Source organism: Melanostigma gelatinosum (genome assembly GCF_949748355.1).
Source record: "Melanostigma gelatinosum genome assembly, chromosome: 2".
Lineage (NCBI taxonomy): Eukaryota > Metazoa > Chordata > Actinopteri > Perciformes > Zoarcidae > Melanostigma > Melanostigma gelatinosum.
Genome location: NC_136635.1, coordinates 25,990,343 through 26,012,643, shown reverse-complemented (window position 1 = coordinate 26,012,643; position 22,301 = coordinate 25,990,343).

The window sequence follows — 22,301 nt, the reverse complement described above, 5'->3', positions numbered from 1 at the left end:
CACTGGAAAAAAAAGTGTCCAACTTTGTCTTAAAACATATATATTTCAACCATGCAGGTGCAATTGGCTGGATTACTTGTTGATTATGAAAAATATTATTTATAATATCTAGCACACGATTTACAGTCGGCCTACATTTGGACAGTTTTCTGCTTTGACAGAGCAAAGTGGAATACTCTATCCCAGTTCTTTATGATATCTGAGAGTATAAATCATATTAATTATACTGATCACATTTTTTTATGAATGTTTATTTTCATATAAATTAAATTATCTTGTTTTTTAATGCATCTAATAATAATAATAACATATAGTCAACAATGTACAAGTTGCTATTTGTTAATATATAAAAGAGGAGGAAAAGGACAGAAGCCTTTGGCGCATAACAAGTGCGCATTTGTCTGTTATGCGCAATCAATGCAGTGCGCAACATATCACAGAAGGTCCGGTCCGGGCGCCATCACTCACTATTATCACTGACATCCCATGATTGATCATATAGCTCGGAAACACGGCGCGTTTGGCCGCATAATGTGATAGTTAAGGCGGGGAATCTCCCAAACCGGACTCGTTAGTGATCCTCAGCCGCTGTATTTCTCTGCAGAAAGCCCCCTTTCTGTGTGACATCGCATTCAACACGTGGTGGGTTTCTATTCACGGTCCTGCTCCCTGCTCGACGCGATGCCTAAAGAATTTCAATTTCACTAGCTGGATCAGGCCTTCATCTAGGTCAGCTGCACGTCTGTGCGTGCGTGCGTGCGCGCGTGTGTGCGTGAGATAATGTGAGACAAAGTAGAATGAAGACATCAACTTATAGAGGTTTATGGGTTATGCGGGTGCATCGTCTCAAGACTCCAGTGTGTAACTCAAATGGAAGACTGTTGTACTTGTTGTCAATATTGTACATCATACTTATTTGATGAGTGACATTTAAATGTCATCAGTCAAAAATAATATCTAAGATGATTAAAAACACAAATTCACTAATTTGGTCATGGCTATAGAATTAAGAAGCGTTTTATTGTGATACAAATAAAAAAAAGTAAAATGATGTGAGCTGACACAGACAGCAGTTATTTATTACATATCGTTTACTAAATGGATTTAAAGTCACAGGCATGGCGGACGATGTTCTTGCTATTTGAAGCTTTTGTTCAACGATAAGTGCTGAAGCCTTTGACCCTCATCGTTTCCAACACAAATATCAAGGAGTACATGGCTTTATTCATGGCATGCTGACGTCTTGCAAAGGGATTAGGAGCTTGATTAAAGGGATTGTTGTAAGCCTCATGCTCAAAGAAATAAAGAAATAAGCCCACATTTTCCTTGTATCAAGTCACCCACTGTCACTGTATAGCTCTTAATGCGCTGTGCAGCTTTGTTCAAGGTGTCCAACTGCAACAACGTCAATAGAAAAGAAGCTTACTGTATTTAAAATGCATTGATTGTTTTCAAATGATGGCTACATCATTTATTCCACCTTTTGCATTCACATTATTCATATTTACAAGATATGCTTTGATAGGAAACATAATTAAACGAACATAAGTTCATGAAGAAATGTATCAATCGCAACAGAAAGTATATTTTTGGCATGAACTGAAATCGTCTTCCAAATGACCACAATGCAGCATTTAGAGTTCTGTTCTGCCACGAAAGAAACCCACTTGAAAAATGGCCTGCATTAGAATTCAGTACCTGCAGCAGCAGGGAATAGCCTCCATTAATTAAGAGATCAAACCCTTTCTATTGTCCTCCAGCAGCCCTGCCACCACTTGTCCCACACATTGTCTCCCCCCCCATTGTGCCCCCTGACAACTTCCTGCAGCATCACCCGATATCAATGGGCCGTGTTTGTTTTTACATTATCTCAGCTGCAGTTACAGACACCCCCTTTCAATCCTGTCTTGTTTGAGGGAAAACAAGCAAACGTTCAAGGGTGTCACAGAGGTGCCAGAGGTCACTGGCCCATCACAAACACACACACAGACACACACACAGACAGACACACACACACTCACACATTGTGTATCCGCTGTAGCTGCTCAGGTACAAGTGTACGGAGACGTCTGCCAAAGGATCTCTGACGAAGAGTCTCCTCAGTTATTAGTGAGAGAGGCGAGGCGGCCAACGGTGTCCTGTACTGAACTGCTGCAACTTGAAACCAGATACCACAGACGGGGTGCACTCCATATCCGTATCCTGTTGCAAAGTGTGAAAACTCTGGCACACTTTCATTTTGGTAAAGGAATGTATATACAGTATGATAGTTCATTTAAAAAACGAAGACGCTAATATGATAAAGATAGGTAATAGAACATGCTGTACTCAGTCATTTATAATCATGGTATGAATCAGCCTTTTACCAAAAGCATAATTAACATCACTCAAAACCTGAAACTAAAGACAATTGCTTTTAAAAATGTCAGGAGTTTGAAATTGTAAAATATAAAATAAACAAACAGAAAATGTGCTTTTTCAGTAAATATATAGCTACAATTTGATATCTGTAAGTCGTATTAACGAGACTCTCTGTTTCTCATTACTCTGCACTGACTACTTTTCCATCCTGAATAGATACTCACATTCACAGAGATGCAATCATTACATCCTCCGATTGTTATGATACAAATGCTCTTGATTATATCTGATTAAACATGCTCGCATGAGTTGAATTAACGAGAAACATGGTACTGGACGACCACCAAGACTACTATTTTAGCTCCTTTTGTAATCTTGAAAAACCCATTCTGCTTTCATATGACATTGACAAATGATATTTGGATGAAGAGAGATGCTTAGCTCGTTAGATGTTTCTCAGAATGGAGCGCCAACTACACTGACACACATCACTATGGCTGGAGGTTACAGAGGAAGCAAACACTCCAAACATCTTGAAGAAATTACAGACATCACCATCCGAAAGCTGAGGGTTTATGTATTTTTAAGAACCTAGAAGCAAAACTAAAAATTGCACCGTGAATTATCCTTACATTGATTCACACGCTCGCAAACACAGGACATACAGGATATACGCATGTGATGTCTGTGTCCCGGGCCACACAACAAAGCAGCGTGCAGGTAACCACTGGGTGAGTAGACACGCCACGTAGAAGACAAACACACACACACACACACACACACACACACACACACACACACACACACACACACATGTTCTTACAGTAAATACACCCACAAAGTTGAAACACATCAAGTGGTTTATTCGCAGCGACTCTGGGCACAAGATGTTCATCAACTGCCGCCAGACAGCTGTGTTGGTTGGCCAGCAGTTAACTGTGTCTCAGACAGCCCCTTATTACTATTGATAGTTAGCATCAGTGTCCCGGCTGAGAAATGGGACTGCTGTGGGCAAATGCATGCTATTGATCTCCGGCTTGTCCCTGACCTGCCTGGAGCTACAGGGAAGGAATGGCAGTGGAGGCCGGGTGGAGCCTCCACGACACTCCCAGAGTCTCGCTCTGGCACCTGGGAGGGCCACTGGTGGTGCTGGTATTCAGTAAGTTATCACTCCTTCAGGTTGTTGCTTCGTATTTCGATTGATAGTCTGCATCCATTAAAGAAACAGCACTAAAGTGATTCAATTATAGACGCACTTGGAACACAAGAGGCCACGTATTTCATGTCAGCTTTTACATCAGCAACAGCAGTTTCAAATACAGTTATGACGTCCCACGAATTCGCACTTCTTCTATCTCGTCCTCTCTTTCCTCCTTTCCTCTCCTCTCCGTCCGAAAACAATTTCCACTCATAGTTGTATTGATTGATTAGCTGGAATAGAGCGATTCACTTTGGCGTGCCGCGTTTTCCACAGTGCCCTTCTGATAGCGTGCAAATCATCAAATGGCTACTTCAGCTTGCCCCCTGCTTCCTTTATGCTCCTACATATTCCATGTAACGAAAACAGCGCTCGATGTGACGCCTTTCTATACTTAACTGCTCTTTAAAACAAGCACAAACACACATTAGACTGTGCTGAGGTTTCGGTGGTTAAAAATCAGCAATCTGTTGGAAAGAACCGTGTTGCAGGCTCAATGTGAGGTCCTCTCATCTGCTTGCATGTGTGTACTTTAGCTCCCCGTGACCACACATGAGAGCTCTAAATGTACGCTTGTGTGTGTGTGTGTGTGAGTGTCAGATGAAGTCTACGTGTGCGTGTCTGTTTTTGTAAAGTGTGTTATTTAGCTACGTGGTGACCACATGATTAAATAGGGAGGAGGAAACTTTCTGCGCTGCAATGATTTTGCATATCTTTCAACAAGGCGAACACAGGGGAAATGAGATTATAGTTAAAGTTGTATTGTTGCACACAAGGCCAGCACTGGAGAGGAGAAGAGGGGTGAAAGCTGCCTGGAGGTGGGGGGGGGGGGGGGGGGGGGGGGGGTTAGAACTTGTCATTCTTTATTTACCCCACTTGTAGAAGTCGAGTCGGATACAAAACGTGAGAGAAGTCAGGTCCCTGATGACGAGCGAAAAGACTACCTTGGGGGGTAAACTCACTGAAGTTCCAGCGCTGCCACCGATTCACCAATTTGCTTTTTTCTTTCCGTGCGTCTCTCCTGCCTCCTTTTCTCTTGACAACTCTCTCCCTCCTCCCTGTCGTCTGCTTCTCCTCCTCCTCTCTCGCTGCCTCTCACCTTTCAACCAAATTCGACAATTTTATTGCCATATTTGCCAAAGCAGTAAAAGTAGAGATCGTAGTGACACCCGAGCTGTTATGTATTTTTCATAATATTAGCGTGCAACACTTACAGATAATGGACAGTGTCTCACAATCAACTGCAACGAGAAGAGTAGACAACATTATGCATGCATTTATGCAACATGCTTAAAAGCCAGACACTTCAGTGTGTGCATATGGTCAACTATGCTCTCTCTCTCTCTCTCTCTCTCTCTCTCTCTCTCTGCACGTCAGACAGAATGGCAATCAGACTCTCATCAAACTCCACTGCCCTTTTACTTTCCCTCCTACCTCTTGGCTTGTCTTGTCTGGCGAGTTGTTGCTTTTTAAACTCCCATCAACATGTCTGGCAAGGGGACACGGCACAGATCCCCTTACCTTTTCACAAGGCCCCTGTGATCCACCCACTGTCTTTGATGATGTTACAGTATTTCATGTTTCTGTCTTTCAGAATGCTAGGTTGCATCTCATGTCCCAAACTCTTACTTCAGGTATTACATATACTCATCATTCAGGCAGACAGCTGCACACAAACACTTCCATGCATGCATATGAACTCACAGAAACACACACACACGGACGCACACAGAACTCTTTTCAAAGAAGTTTGCTTTTTTTATTACTTCCTTTCCCATTCAGTGGCCTCCCCACTTTTCCAGAGTGCCCTGGGTGTGCAGTGAAAGAGCCATGCTTATTATGTGCTCTGGGCTCTCCAAACCCAGCTTTGTTTTGTCCAGATAGCTGGTTCTCTCTCTCTCTCTCTCTCTCTCTCTCTCTCTCTCTCTCTCTCTCTCTCTCTCTCTCTCTCTCTCTCTCTTTAATATTCACGGTAAGAATCTTGGCTCTCACAAGCCAGCTGTTTTCCCAGTTTTCTCCCCTGCTAACAACCAAGTGTGGCCCCTGTCAGTGTAAACATGCAGAAGGGAGGGACATCTCCTGACAAACATCTCCAAGGATGTGCCACCCTGCCCCGTGTCATTCATTCTCTACCTGGCACTGAAGCTAAACTGTTAACACCGACGTGTGAGAGCCAAAACCCTAGGACTGCCAGCGGCTGCATATGCCTGGTCTACCTTAATCCACACCACACACACATCTGCTCTCCACGCCAAAAGGGATGTAGCATATGAGCATATCATTGAACGTTTGCGTTTCTCAACAAAGTTGTAAATGCAGAGTTGTCTGTGAAACTTCCCTAAATGGCCGTGGCATTATTAAGTCACTTTCCATGTGTCATCTTCATATATGCTCAATACTTTCTTAAGTAGGTCTTGCATTGTCCTCTCACACTGTGCTGAAGGTCCTGGTGGCCTTGTGTGTCAGCATGTTCTGTCAATGCGAGTTGTGAATATGTCACCATGACAAATTCCTCTACATTCATTGCACTTGGCAGGTAAGGTAATCCTCATTTGGGCTGCAACGTCTTCCAGTGGTCTTTTGTTTAACCAGGTGGCTAACACAAGAGCCCCCTCCCACTGAATGACTTGCACCCACTGGAGAAAATTGTCATTACCTTGTAGCCCACTATCTGCCAGTGGCAGCACAGCACTAGCAAACAGCATAAATTAGGAGTGGAGCCTATACTTAAACAGAAGATCACTCCAAACATTGATAAGGCAGCGCACTGCATGGCAGTCAGACCCCTGGTGATGTTAACAGCACTCTGCTATTATCGCAGGTGTGATCGCTCACCAGCCCACAACCACATTTACATCTTAATTACCAGCCTAATCAATGGGGTTGCACTTTGACTTCATTCGTGACATTCATGGAACCTCATTTAAGATGTAAGAAAAGGCCGTCGTAAGTATTGGTGGTATAAGAAAAGCACCTGTTTTCAACACTGGATAAAAGGTAACAAAGGAGATAAAATAAGGGGCACACCTACATTTTTCACAGGCAGGATCGCAGCGCTGTTGGGGTTGACAAAGTGAGCACTGGGAGATATTTATGATAATTGCATACTCCTCCCAAAATGACAAAGCAAATTGGTGAGACGTGCAGCGTATGACAGAAAACGGATGGCTTGCGGGTCTTGAGCCGGGTGATTTAAATGGCAAGTGATTGAACAACAAACTCGCATTAAGACCGTATTGATGAGTTCAGTGTTTCATTTGGGATCAATAAGACGATTGGTAGAGGCTGAAGCCAATACATGCAGCAGGGAGAGACTGCAGAGAAGAGAGAGAGAGAGAGAGATGAGAGTGTATTGAACTGGTTCACCACAGAACAGAGAAGGTGTGCGATTTGTTTATCTAACAGCAGGCCTTGGTGAAAACTCTTGCAAACTACAGGACGACTACAGCTGCTGGGTTTTATCCAGCGGCAGGATACCATCACACTGGGAAGAAGCAGAACCACACAATGATGTTAGATTTTGTAGTTATTACTTTAGTAAACAGTTTCTGTAAACTCAAAGTAATCCCAGATTACTTCAGAACCAGGGCCACTCAACTAAACAGTTTTAGGGTTTTTTATTTACAATAAAAAGTAAGCTGGCTGGTGTGAAAACTAGTTGAAATAATTAGCTTAAAGTAACTGGTAATGAATCAAAAGCTAGATTAAAGTAAGGGATAAATAGTTGATAGTAACCAACTTAAAATTATTGAATTATTGAAGAGTTGCAATAGTTAGCGAAACTTTATGGTTCAAGGGAAGTGTATTATCTCCCAAATTGCTGACGCAGTCACTTGGTTAACGTTGTGAAGTCAAACTGCAACAAAACTGCAACAAAACTACGTTGTTAGCTTTAGTAAAAGATCATGATTTGGCTTAAAATAAATATGTTTGTTGCAAAGTCTAAGTTACCTACACAACATTATACATCACGTTAGAATGAGTCAACCTTGACTTTTTGTTTCACATGGGAGTTGAACATCATTCCCCTGGTTGAGAGTCCTGTGTTTCTTTGAGCCATCCGTTCACCCAAATAACTTCCTCTGTACATGGACTTCTGTGGACTCTTGTTTTAGACGTATCACAAATACGTTTCTAATCAATCCGGAAGAACATCCATTTCCCTCCAAACTTAATTGAAAATGCAGTTCCGCTGCCTGGGAATGTAGTTTTTTAGGAAGTAGCGCAAACGCATACTTGAGCAATTTGCACTGCTGTGGGGGGCCTGTTTCCCTTACATCATCTGTAAGGGTGTGCAGTTATGAGCTTTGGCACCAGGGCAAGAGAAAAGAAGAAACGATTTGTGATTATTAATCCGAACCCTGTTCAGTTGAGGCCTGGTACTGTAAAAGCTCAAGCAAATCACAGCCGTGTCATCACTCTCCTCCCACAGTGTGACGGATGAAGCGAACAATGAACATTTCATCTCCAGCCGCACCACGAGCTCCTATACGACAGAGATGAAGTACATCGAGCGAGATGAATTACCGCACAGTGATTTATCATGACAGGCCAATCGGAAAAATACAAATGAACAATTAGCAAATTTAGCCTTAATTAACCGCTCCCAGACAATAGATGAGCTTGTAGAGTGTGTGTGAACATGCTTTGAAATAGTCAAAGCACATGTCTAATCTTCAAGCAGTTTGTAGAATGTTACTGTGTTAATTAGGGTTAATTGAATAATTTCCCTCACTGCGTACTAATTATGGATGTCAAACACAGAAGGGTCATTCTTGATCAAGCAGAATGTTCTGAATACAGGATTTATGGCCGATGAGCCAGTGTGCAGCCAAGCTAAAATTCCTATACAGATCAAATGGAAATTAAAACACGTCAAAATGTGCAAATTAAGGCACTTTTTTGGGGGGATCCTTAACAATAGGAGCTAAATTTAATGAGTTAATTTACCTGAATTAACTTGTTTTTTTTATGCCGTTCTATATAAATCTGAGGTAGTTATTGTGCTCTGAAACAACAGTCAATAGCTCTGGAATAACATCTTTCCAAACTACAAATCAAGACATTTATGGACTGTGGAGTTTGCCTGGTTTGAATGAAAACCAACATCACATGTGTTCTTCATTCAGCACTTGATTTGGGAACACGTTGTTTCCCACATCATCTCCTCATGAGAGATAATGCAGTTTAGTAAGCAATACAATACCGTGTGAGACCTGGATGACATGTATCCCTCGTCGCAACACTGGTTTAAGAATTAAGACCCACAATATCTGCTTTGTTAAGATGCACATACGCTCATGCACACACACACACACACACACAGAGATGCAGCAAACACAAAGTAGAACGCATCTCATAATTCAATGTCACCAAATCCAATTGCAATCAGGAAAATTCAATTTGTCCCGAGCCCTTGAAATAATGAGTTGATTGGAGTAGAAGTTCTAAAAATATTAAGTTTTGGTAAACAAAGCATTTTTCTGTTTTGACATTGTGTACATAAGTGTGATTGCAAAGAACCCCCAAACTGTGGGAGAGTAGTAATGTGTGCCCCTAACGCTGGTATAAAATGGCATCTAAATTATATATATACAGAGAGAGAGAGAGACACACAGAGATGCAAGCTGAGAGAAAATGTCCTGGTGCTGCATGTTAAACACACAAGGAAAGCCAATTAATACGAGTTGAAGAAGTAAAGGAGAGATAAACAGAGGATGTTTTTCCTTCAAAATATAGTTTCATTCATCATGGATGGTTGTATGCCTGTGTGGTTTTGTGTGTCCACAAATTGTGTGCGCTATGGAGAAATAGGATGATGCCATCATCCAGGGAGTTGGCAGCAAATATCTGGCTAACAAATGATGATGCGAATACATGGGCTCATAGGCCAATAAATCAGACTTCCCCCTACAAATTAATAGAGTTCACAGTTGACGGCTGAGGAGTAAAATCGTAAATTATATTTGGCACATGAGAATGGCATGACAACTGGAGGGCAGACCTGTAACAGACAAATTCCCCCGCCTGTTTTGCGTTTTTGTTTCAGAAGAAATGTACAAAAGAGATTTATTGGTTTCACACACTCTTGATTGGCACCTTGATAATGCATCTAATAAATGTAAACAATATGGGGGGAACAAAACATACGGCCTTTTTTCTCAAATTACAAATAAATCTCGATGAATAAGAATTTATTTAATATTTTGAAATTGTATTTCTTATCAAGTTTTCTTGTGACCGAGCAGTCACTCATCAGCGCATTCGTATCACATTGCAAAAAACTCTGAAATGGCAGCGCAGACGTATTGTTCAATGGCATGAGGATGACAGTGAAGATGAAAAGTCAGTAAAACGAAGGAAAAGAATAAAAAGAGACAGCAGAAAACAAGAGAAAAAAGAGGGGGGAGGACGGGAGGAGGGCTAAGTACCAGGGAGCGTGTCAATGTGGGGGGCTAATGGTGGGGGTACCAAGGTTGCAAGCAATTTCTCTTTGTTATCAAGTGAAATGACTTTGCAAATATGACAATAAATCACAGTGGAAATCAATCTGAGAGGAGGCGACTGTGAGCCACTGATAATGCATCAATCAATATTTAATGTTTAGACTTTAATTAATCCACAGGCGCCAAGCATTCTTTAAGTGACAAAGGGGGAGGAGAGGGGGAAAAACGAGCGGGGAGTGCTTTTGCATAGAATAGCTCTTATATCAAACAGAGACACTGAGCTGAGCGGCCCCATCAGTCGATTTCCCATAGCTTCCCCGTGTTGCTTTATTACCTCTGGTTTTATTTACGGGAGCTTGAAACAGAGTAGAATGAAAGCAAACGTAAGTGTTTGGTCAAAATATAGAGGTATTAAAATACCTTTAATGAGTACATTAATTGTTTTATCCACACAATGACGCAATCCAAACTGCTCTTATGTATTGAAATCTGATCTGGATCCACTCTAAGTCTTTGTAACTGGGGTCGCTGGTCTTTATTATTGTGTTTCAATAATTATAGTATTGACTACTCAAATTATCTAAACCACTCAAATAATTTGTCAATTTCAGAAATGATTAAACCAAAAAGGTTGTTTGGGATCATCGCTGAGTTAAGCTGAACTAGTACGTATAAGTTTAAGTATGTAAGTGTACTAGCTAGGCCAGACACCCTGCTTAGTCCCGCAATTCAAGGCCAGGGTATACAGCCATTTTGGACGGCAGGTGATTGTATTTGTTCCGAATGGCCACACTAGAAGGCGAGGTGAAAAAGACGGTTGTCGGAATTCATAATGCCTTCAGCAATCTAGCGCCTGTCCTATCGAACCAGCTCCCAGTTTCAGTCCGGCAGGCAGACACCATTTCCAGATTCCAGAGACGGTTTAGACTTTTCTCTTTGACATTGTTTGTATAGGTCTGGCTCAGGCTTGCCTTGGACCAGCCCCTATGCTGCTGTAGGCCGAGACTTTTCTATGATACACTCAGCTCCCCTCTCCTCCTCTCCCTCTCCATCTGTATGCACCCATGTCCCATGAATGCATGTTACTAACTTGGCCTCTTTACCGCAGTCTTTGTGCTTTCTCGTCTCTCAGGTATCCATGGGTCGGGATGCACCTGCAGCCATGAACAACAAACAAGTTGGTTGTCTTGTTTACCATTTTCTTTTCTTTTTATACTTCACAGAGAGTGTCAGCTGAATACTCAATGTCTGATTAATTGGCCTTCCATTCGCATCACAGTGCCTTCCCTGCTGCAGAATTACTTTCCAACTTGTAGAAACTCATACTTTGTCTGCCTTAGAAATTGTGGGAATAAACTCTCAAGGCTGTGAGAACACTAAGACCCACCTTGATACACCACCTGCCCCGGCCTTCGTACCTGCACACCACAGACCACTGCTGTAGCGTCTGATTCAGGGGCTCTATCGAACAAAGATCCCTGTCTGAACGATGCAACCACAGAGCCGTTATGAAGGGCCGCTTGAGTATGGAGCCATGCTTAGCCCTCACCCTCTGATCACACTGACACATCCCACAGGTACTAATTACTGAATCTACTCCACGGAGGAGTTGTGGGGGAAATAACATGGAAGACGCTTGACATTTGGATACCTGCTGTAAGATTCACTGGGATAATTGGGACACAACTGAGAGGGAGGTCCAGCAAGTCTGTTTTAGTTGATAATATGGCTTTGGGTAGCTCTCAAAGTAAGGCACATCCCCAAAAACATGACCTCAGGAGAGCACTGAGTGGGTCAGCGCAGGAGTGGAAAAGCATCGCAGGCATTTCAAGTTTAAAAACTAGCAGACAATTATTTGAGGTGTTCCTTGAGATGTGGATAAAAGGCTTACCCATAACAGCTCCTGATATTCCTGACCGCACATATTACGTTTGATCCATTGTGCCATTGTCCACAGATTTGCGGGTCTTTCATCTTCAAAGAGGACTCGTCTGGTACTCGGTGGAATGTGCTGCAAAATGGACCATGAACAAGCCATTCTTGAAAATCACTCATTTAAATATCAGTCGATCTGTGTGGGAGAAAACGCTTTTTATTAAATGATGATAGCTGTGGACGTTTTTTTTGCAGGTGTGTATTTGTGCTTATAAATGACTGCAAGATAGTAAAACCTGACAACAATATCCTTCTTCAACAACAAAGCTTGACTTCTCCAGGTTCATCATTTTAACAGAGAATACCAAAAGCTGCAAGACAAAAGAAAAAAAAGCATCCTTGTCATTTCAACATATATTGATCGGAAATGGAGGGTTGGGGGGGGGGGGTATTTAACTGACTTTTATGACAGTTGTTAAGTCATTTCCTGCAGCAGTGGTTTATGTCTTTGCAATAACCTCCATGAATGATGTAATGAGAGATTATGATACTTCCTCCCTCGTTTATGATCTGTACCTCTTGCTTCACGTCAACAGACTCGTGTGTGTGTACCCATGTATCAGGTGAAGCCGCTATCAGACCAGTGCTGGCCTTGTATTTACTAAATATGTCTACTGGAAGTTGGCCAGTGTGATAATGTCATTAATCCATGCACACTGACGAATGGAGATAAAATGTGCAATTAAAGACGAACAGCACACTTGACGTTTATAAGCCGTAAACTAAACGATATGACTGTACTTTGATGAAACACATGAATGATGATGTTAGTATTGACATTTCTAACCAAATTCATAAAAAAAATATTTCATGGTTGAAAATGGCATCGACTGTTTTACATCAGCACTGATCTTGCGAGGCCAATTCTGAAATAAAGTTGACGATACAGAATAATCCACGTCATGAAATAAAATAATGTTAACGCCCTCTAATCAGACTCCCTTTCTACTCACTAAATTCAGTTCCCCATGCTGTTATCCAAGCTACTGTAGTTGTAGTTGTCAACACTGTGTGAAGGATTTTGCCATATGTGGGCATGGTTTCATCCCTCAGCACCTCACCCACTTTATGCATTTTTTTTTAATTATGCACATGGTGGACTTAGACCTGGGGGTGAAGTTACACTTCAAATTACATTTTCTTGGAATATTTTATGCATCTAAGTAGTCAGTGATTTTTCTGGAAACAAAATTCCCCTTCTGTCTTTTACCGACGTGCTTATTATTATATTATGTTCTGGTATGTTCCTGTAAGTAAAACAGACTCATTCAAATGTATAAAATGTCAATCCACTCGTATTGCCACACATTGTACATAGAACAGCACACAGTGAGATTTAGCCTCTGCATTAACCCGTATCCTATAAGGAGCAGTGTATCACTACTATATAGCGTCCTTGTCCAAAGACACCTCAGCAGTGACTTGACCGGCGAACCTCCTGAATGAGGCCGGTACACTGACAGAGTGGGTGCAACAGCAGAGTTTTAGCCAAAAAGACAAAACAAAAATGCAAGCTCACCTGACAAAAAAGTTGAATCTGGCACAACGTGACGTCATCTGGCAAGGCACTGTGGCGGCCAATGAAATATGTGCGAGCACACTCTCCTGGTACGTGTACCTGATTGGACCCCAGATTAGGATTGCAGCCTAGTATTTTCAATAATTATTCTGTAGTTGAATTAAACGTATCCTCTTAACACGAAAACCATACGCTTGTCGTGCATGTCTGCCCGAACATCTGTAGGACCACTGCTTTCAATCTCAAAATATTTATTAAGCAAAGCAAGTCTCAGCATGCGCAGATAGCGACATGCATGCGAATACTTTCGCTTTACAGTAGCTGCAATTAATCTGTGTTAAGATAAACTACACGTGACATTTTTTACATCTTCTCAATCAAACTGCTTTCTTCTGCTTTCTACTGGCAGTTTGTATGACACAAAGACAAGATGTTTAATAGCATTATTTGGAACATTCAGTTGATTGAATTCATCCAAAAGCAAGCCACCTCATCTCCTCCCTGCTGTCACCAGGACAATAGCTTGTAAACTTATCTCGCCTGCTCCTCATTGTCTCATATCAAACCTGTGTTGTTTTTCTACTTTCTACTTTGTCTCAGAGACAATCCAGCCACTGAGCTTGTTTGCTAATTGTTGCCGCAGTTGGCGGGGCATTCATCCTCTGGCCCCTCTGTTAGCAGGTGTGGAGCCGTGCAACCCCTCTTCCTGTCCTGAATTAGGACCACTTACCCTGTCCGCTTAAGCCCCATTGTTCTTTTTATCACTAACCATTTTAATAAATCTCAGGTGGTAATCTCCCAGCGCCGCCCACCAGACACTCTTAAAGTTGTGTGTAAAAACAGTTACCTGACACAACAATGGCCTCGTCGGCTCACTTTATCTGACAAGTATTGACAAAGAAGGCAGCTGCCCTGCTGGACATATGGTCAAGCTTAACACTACCCCCCCCCCTTCCCTCCCCCTCCTCTGCTCCTTCCAGGAGGGTGTAAAAAAAAAGAAGGGAAGAAGAAGGAGGGTGGGCTGAGTTGGGATGGGGGCGGGGTTTCACTCGTCTCCTTCCTCAGATTTTATCTGGACAGCTGAGGGCCTGCTCTTCCCTTATCACTGTGGAGATGACACTGTGTAATTCACTGAGTGTCTGAGAGAGTGTGTGTGTGTGAGTGTGTGTGTGTGTGTGCATGGTTTAATAAAGGGCAAAAAAAGCCCAGAGCAGCAATGAGGCAATGAAAAAAGAAGAGAAAGATTAACAAAGCATATGTTTTAGAAGTCATTAAGAGGACTCAGTAGAGCCTGCTGTGGACTTGATTTACACTGGGCGGTAAGCCATTGGTGGATGTAAAAAATGTATTCATTTTTAAAGAGATTTTTTTCTCTCTCTCTTCTTTAACGATAAAAAAAATCTCCATCTGGTCAAGTGTGAAGTACGACAGAGCTAGATTAGAGAATGTTCTGTGTTGTCTTATCTGAGCATGGGCTTAATGTCTGCACAATCAATGCTCCTCCAACAAGTGGTTCATTAAAACAGAATGGCAATGTTTAATTCCATGTATTACAAATGTACGCTGGCACAACAACTGACAAGAGAGGAACCAAAGCATAGAGTGGGATATGGATTCACATTACTGTCGTGAGTAAATCAACAAGAAATATGGGAATCAGAATGACTGTTTTAGTTGCACGAGTGAAGAGACAAGGACGTAAGGAAATCAAACGAGGATATACAACAGATGGAGGTATAGAGCTGAAATGATTAGACAGTTAAAATCATAACGATATTTTTTTAAGCAAGCATGTACTTGATTCCAAAGCTCCTATGTTGAAAATAATTTCTGGTTTTATATGCTTAATGCACTTTTAAACAAAATCTTTCTACGGGTTTGTTTTTGCAGACTTAAAGAGTTCATTCATTGAGAATAATAACCATAATAATAATAATCTAAATGTTGAAATGTGGGTTCTACATTCTAGGATTAAAAATAAGTTGAATTTGCTAACATGCTTTTCAATGCACCCGTCAATATTCTCTCTGAGGCCCAAAGTGAGTTCAGCAGCCACTGCAGTACTGTTCCGTCACGTTCTTGAGCTCTCTCTCACACACACACACACACACACACGCACATGCACACACACGCCAGGTCAGACTTTTGATATAATTGATGCAGGTTTCTCTATTGATGTTCTAAAGTCTTTAAAGCTCCCTGTAATGGATCGGTTTGTCAAAAGTACTTTAAAAACACATCTGACTTGCCATCAGCTTCAATCACCAGTCGTCAACGTCTCGTGACGGCCTGGCATTTTACTGCCAATGGACTGTTCCAACACAGGACCTGCTTTATTCAGCATCCGATCATTAATCTATGCGAGCATCAGCATCCAGCAGGACAACAGAGACAGCGGCGCATCAGCCAGCTTCATCATGTCCCGTTTGTCCATCGCTCACATGGCCGCGGCCCCAACCATTCAGCCTCATATCTATAATTCATGAAGGTCCTCTGGCTGTGCTCTCACACCATTGCAGCCCCTACAGAGGAGTGCAGAGGTATAAAGCTGTTTGGTGCCAATATCTCGTCATGCTCAGAATCGCAATTGCTTGGTCCGGTCCTCATCCATCACAAGGGCGAGGCGAGGCCTGCCATGATATTACCCAAATATTATCGAAACTTTGTACCTCCTGCTGCCATAAATTAGAAGCAAATCACTGGTGATGCCACTGCATGGGGGAGAATGTATGGGCTGCTGTAGCCGGGGAGTAATTACACACTTTAAGAGGAAGCGTGACTGAGCATTCTGCTGTGGAGAGGGTGGACAGAACGTACGAGGGAAAACGGCTCGTCATAGTTCCGGTTGTCTGTATTGATGGGGAGGGGGCTTGTGACTGAAGACTGCTGCTTCAGTTCTCTGGGAAAAACTGTGTGGGGAGTAATGTGTCTCTTCTTTCCTGTAGCATGTCCTGTTGGAAAACACTGGGCGAGGCACCATAACCCCGCTATAGGAGACAGAAGACAGTGGAAGACTGGGAGTTAGAAATATTCAGGGTTATGCTAAAAACCAGCCAGCAAACTTCCAGTTTATGAGAAAAAAAATGTATATTATTCATCCACTAGGTCAGACTAACCTGGATGGGAAACCATTACCGGCGATGGAGAGACCAAACATCTGTTGTTAAATGCAAGCAGGCTGCAGTGTGACATGTTTGCAGTCTTGTCCTCTTCAGATGTTTGGCCGCCAGTGATCCACTTCAAACACTTGGCCTCTGTTGCTATCTCTCTCTTTCTCGCTCTCTCTTTTCTATCTTCCTCGGTCTCAGCTGAGCTGCAAAGCTTGATACCCTCTTCTCCTTGACTCCTTCATTCCTCTCTCCATTATCTGTAAGCTGTTTTATTTCTCTCTCTCTCTCTCCTCTCCTCTGTGGTTTCACTCTCTTCCAGTCACCGTCACTCCCCTTCCCCTTGCTGCGCTCTCTCTATGTATTAGCATTTTTGGGCTTGCGTGCTTGGTGATGATGAGATTTGATCCCACATGCTGGATGATCCTCACCTGGTATCCCACGCCAGGCAGATTCGTAAGCAGGTTGACGTCTTAAGAGGAAAGGACACGCAGCTTCATTTTTCCCCCTTTGAATTCAGTGTGACAGGCTAATCTGGCATTAAAGTTGAGCAATGCATCCATCAAACTAAGTAGTAAGTGGCAGCATGCTACTCTACAGGGTTCATGCTGCGTTGCTGCACAGGTTGTAGCTGTAGCATGGGAGTTGTCTTAAGTAAAATGCACAGGATGAAATGAGTACTGTCACAGATCCCTGATAAAAGGGATTTCCAGTAACCAGGAGTAGGTGCTGGGTGAGGGTGGTGGAAGAACAGGTAGTGATAATTGATGGGACATCTGCTGAACTGCAGGTGTCTATTACTTTATTCCTCTCATGAGAGTTAACAGATGACTTCACCCAGTGATGCAATGCTGTTTATAGCAACAGTCCAGAGCAATATATCAAGTTTAAAAAAGGTGTGCACTTTTAAAATATATAAAATATAAAACAATACTCCCAAGAGAACATTTGAATCAAACAAATCAAACTAAATAGATCTAAATAGTTTCAGCACATTGTGGGGTTACACAATATATTGCAGTAGCTAACAGTAAACATTGAGAGAACAAAGAACGGCATACTACTGTATATACGACTCTTTATTTTGGCCTATATACATTTAGCTTGGGCTGCAGTTATTTCCATGCTTGATTCATAATTTGGTCTTCACATTGTCGTAAATAATATTGTCATAAATCTCCAGAAGCAAAAAGTAAATCTTGAAAGTCGGCAGGGCCAAAAAAAGCACCAGAAGTTATCATTTGAGGATGATGTGCAACATCGATGAAACTACAACCAGAAAATGTTCATTTGTACTCGATCAATTGCTTTCCAGCTGTCCTCAACTGGTGGTTTTGGCTCGCCATTCAGCGCTGAATTAACAGCTGTGGATATCGGGAATTCACACCACATCAAACGCTGCCTTACGATGGTTGACGGATTTGACAGAACGTCATGAGATCCGTTCATGAACAGACTCACATCTCGTGCCCAGACAAACAGCTTTAATGCCCTCGTCGTGACTTCAGAGGAAAGGCATCAGCGATCCTTTACATGTGAATGGAACTCAACACAGCAACATTTGCCCGCAGATGAAGAAGAACACATTATTTATTTTTGCAAATACAGCTGGCAGGCAACTTAAAAGGGCCATTAGACTGCTCTTGTAATTGTTGAAAGATAAGAGAACAGAGAACGGGGAAAAATGCAACCAGCAGAGAGACAGGAGAGAGAGGGGGGGAAGGAGCATTCTTCAAAGCGATATCAATTTTGCCATTAATCCCATTTGCATTGATGTTCCTCCTTCGAATGCTGAAAAAAACTGATGTTAAAACGCAGTTCTTTCCAGTGTCTCCAAATGTAAAGTAGCAGACGTGGGAGGGAAAAAGAGGGACGGATAGAGAGAGAAGGAAAGAGAGAGACAGAGAAAGGGAGAGCGTGGAGTTCAGTACCTCTTTGATTGCTGTCTTGGGGCTGTAGTGAGCAATTACTGGCTGGAACCTTGAAAGAAGCTGATTACAGGCAGTCACAGACCGTGGAGCAGACAAGACAGACCTGGTCCCAGGTACCACTCAGCTGTCTGCTGACCATCTTACCACCGCATCACGTCTCCCAGCATAGTACCCTTTAGCAAGACACTCCATCCCCAAATGCTTTCGTGAAGCTGCTTTGTGGCAAGAGGTGGAGGGAAATTGTCCACATCTGGACTGATAAAGACACAGGCAAAGTGTCCAGTGTACCGGTTAAGTTCGCTTCAGCATCTTAAGGGACAGTCTCCCTGCCCACCAGAGCAGACGCTTCAGACCTCCTGCTGTTTCAGGCCTTCAGTTTCATCTTTCAGGCTGCCTGGAGGTCAAGGGAGGCGGACAGTGAGGTGAAGGTAAGGTGCTGGAGGGAGGGATGGTGGGAGCAGGAAGGAGTAAGGGAAGGGGCAGATCAGTTTTCTCACAGCTCCAGGCCTGGCACTCCTACTTCTGTTGATTTATGGCCTTTCTCAACACGACCACATCTGAGAGAGGAATAATTAGAAGGCTCTAACACTGCGCAGTTTAGGGCTGTTGTAATGACTTGTGTTGGCCTGCAGTCGTGTTTTTGGGGTGGAGTCGGGGCTGAGAGGTAGACGGGGGAGACAGGTGAGTGTCTGAGATTCCAAATAGTCACAAATGCACGCATGCCCATACACACATACTCTCAGATCTCACGCTCTGCTTCCCACAAACTCTGATCCAGCTTGTTCGGAGAGCTTTGCAGCGCCTTTACAAGATCATTTTATTCCTACCAACTCCTTGTTATGGTGATTAAATATATCCCCAGTGCAAGGCATCAATTACTGAGCAGTGGAGCACCACAAAGGGGCCTGGCTGGGAGCTGGGGAGGGGGCTTGCCTGCCTGCCTGGCTGGCTGGCTGGCTTGGCGGTGGCTGTCCTGGCTGCGATGTGTAAGACTGAGTAGTTCCAGGCCTCGTCAGTCCCCCAGACCAGCTCAAGAGGAGAGCAGAGAAGTGCTGCAGGGCCTGGCTAAGGGGAGCCCTGGCTGGGCGAGCAAGCAGCTGCCTCCCTGGCTCCAACGAACGATGGAGCTACTGAGGGAAGCACAGAACACCCCCCCCCCCCCCCCCCCCCCCCCTCTCAGCTGGGAGGTTAGCTGCTCTGACGCAGGTTCTCTGAACAATACAGCCTTCCCATAAACAACAAACAACAGCTCATCTCTTGCACTGGCTGAAGTAAAAGATAAAAAATGGAATCACTAATGGCAGTGACAAAAGCTCGTGGAGGTGGATGTGGTGATTACCCGATCAGTTCTATTTTGTGGATTTACTTAACCTTCCTCACAGTTGAAATGACTATGTCAGACATCTCCCTGGATGATAAGTGAGAAAAGAAAGACAACAAAAGAATAGCGGCTATTACTGCCGTCATCTACAAACAACTATAATCTGGTCTATGCCATCAGCCCCAAAGCTATTTCCATTTATCTTGGGTGCAGGCTGTTTTTGCTTTTTTTGGTGAATGTGTTGCGGCCCTTGAACATTACTTCAACAACATACATCAGTGAGTTTCTGCAGTCTCCACACATGCAGCCTGCCCCCATACCCCACTTCAACACTAATAACACACACATACCCATTCCTGTATGTGCACACACACTTTGAAATTACTTTTTGTGTTGAGACCCATTTCAGAAATCTTCAATCACGAAGATAATTTCTCTAATATTAGGGAAATGAAACATGTATCTTGAAGGCGAAAATGACACCTGCTATCCATTCATTAAAAATACTGTAATATTATATACAACTAATAATAATAACAACAAAATGACTTAACACTGTGATAGTACTTCTACAGACACACACTTCATCACGGTGGGGCCAGCCAGGTGACCCGCTGACATCACCACCTGCCCAGCAGGAATGGCAGCTATGCAGGCTGCCCTTCTTTAATGGCACCTTGCCTCTTATTTACTGATGCTTGGGCATGCATCATTTACTCTGAAGCTACTGGTTTTTGTCCACCTGTCACCTGACCCCTTCCGCCAGCGTTGGAGGGGGCACGGGGCTCAGGTGGCGTAAAAAGGGGGGGGGACACAGAGGCCATCACTCAACCTCAGTGGTTATACATCACAGACATCTACACTGCAAAAAATGTCCCTCTTCTCAGGCCCTTTGATCTATTGTTGAGTCTTGAAAAATGCAAATGAGCTTCGATGAAATTTCTTTTTTGACATGATTTAGTTGGTAACTTGACTTTAAAAACAAAACGGGCTCAGTATTAAACCATATTAAACCATATAACTAAAGTATGTAAAAGTATGTAATGTAGCACACCTAGTGAAAGAAGAAAGACAGGTCAGGACTGAGGGAATGTGAGGGGATCTGAGGACAGGAAGGGTGGAGTCAGGTATTAAAGCTCCAGAAAGGATAAGGTATAACACCAGAGCCGTGGTGTCCTTGCCCCTCAAACAACTGAATTCTGGGCGTGTCACAGCATGAACTAAAGCTAGAGTTTACACAGGGGGTTGAAACCACATTTCAAAATCAAACATTTATGTTTGTCTATAAAAAAGGTATTACCCATATTTAATCAGTAACCATGGATCTATGTGATCACAGACCTTTGATGTCCATATCCCAAAAATATATTGTTGGTCGTGGTTATTTTACTAAAATTCTGTTTATCTAGTGCACATGCGCTGACAATAAGCCGTGCACTTTATAATCACTTCAATGGCAGAATTTCTGATTTCTGAACACCAGACTGACACGACTGTCAGCAAGTATACTCCATACAACAGTGCAACACTTCATTGGACATGTGTGGAGCCTTTTTCTATATGCAGCCAGCCTTTGCCTGCTCACTTTCTAATCAGGGAAGGGGAGGGTTAAGGGGCGGCTGGCCAAGAGGACTGAAGAATCTTACTGGGATGTAATCCCGTCCAAGTGGCACTGGCTCTTTCTTCTCTCTTGTTAGGGCTCCTTTGTGAGGCTCCAGAGCTTGGGGCCCGGAAGGGAGCAGAGGATGTGCAGTGGATGTGGCAGTAAGGCCTGGGGAGAGGTGAGGGTGGGGGTCGGGGTGGAACCTACACTGCAAAAAAATGTCAACCCTAACAAGCCGTTCATTCCAGCGATGGAATTCATAATATTGTTTCTTAAAGGTGGGGAAAAGCTCTCAACCACGATGAGATCATGTCACTTGCTTCAGATTCTGTATTTCAAACAACTGTTCTCTAGAAATAGGGCTGCAACTAATCAGCATTTCAGTTATCAATTCATCTGTTCATAATTTATTTTGATCAATCGATTCATCGCTCAGTTGATAAAATGTCAGAAAATTGTGAAAAATTCCGACCACAAGTTTCATGAGTACAAAGTGAGGTCATCGACGTGACCAGCAGTCCACAAAACATAGATATTCCAGCCAATTTAGAATAATATGAAACATATTCAAACAGGAGTTTAACACATCTACTGTCACACACTGGCCTACTGATTAAAATACATTTTCTTTTCTACACAATATTTAAAATGTAGAAGGTAATGTTAAGGTAAAATGTTTGATTGAGAAAAAGACTAGAGATGGATTTATTTGCTGTATTTGCTGTATTACAGACCTGCACTTCTGGATGTGGATTCAGTGTCTCAGCAACTTTACTGGTAGCATCTTACTTCCCGCACAGTATTTACACGTGTTCTTAAATTAAGATGGTACATCTCAGTACTCTTTATATATGCCGGCTGACATGAGGGCAGACATGCC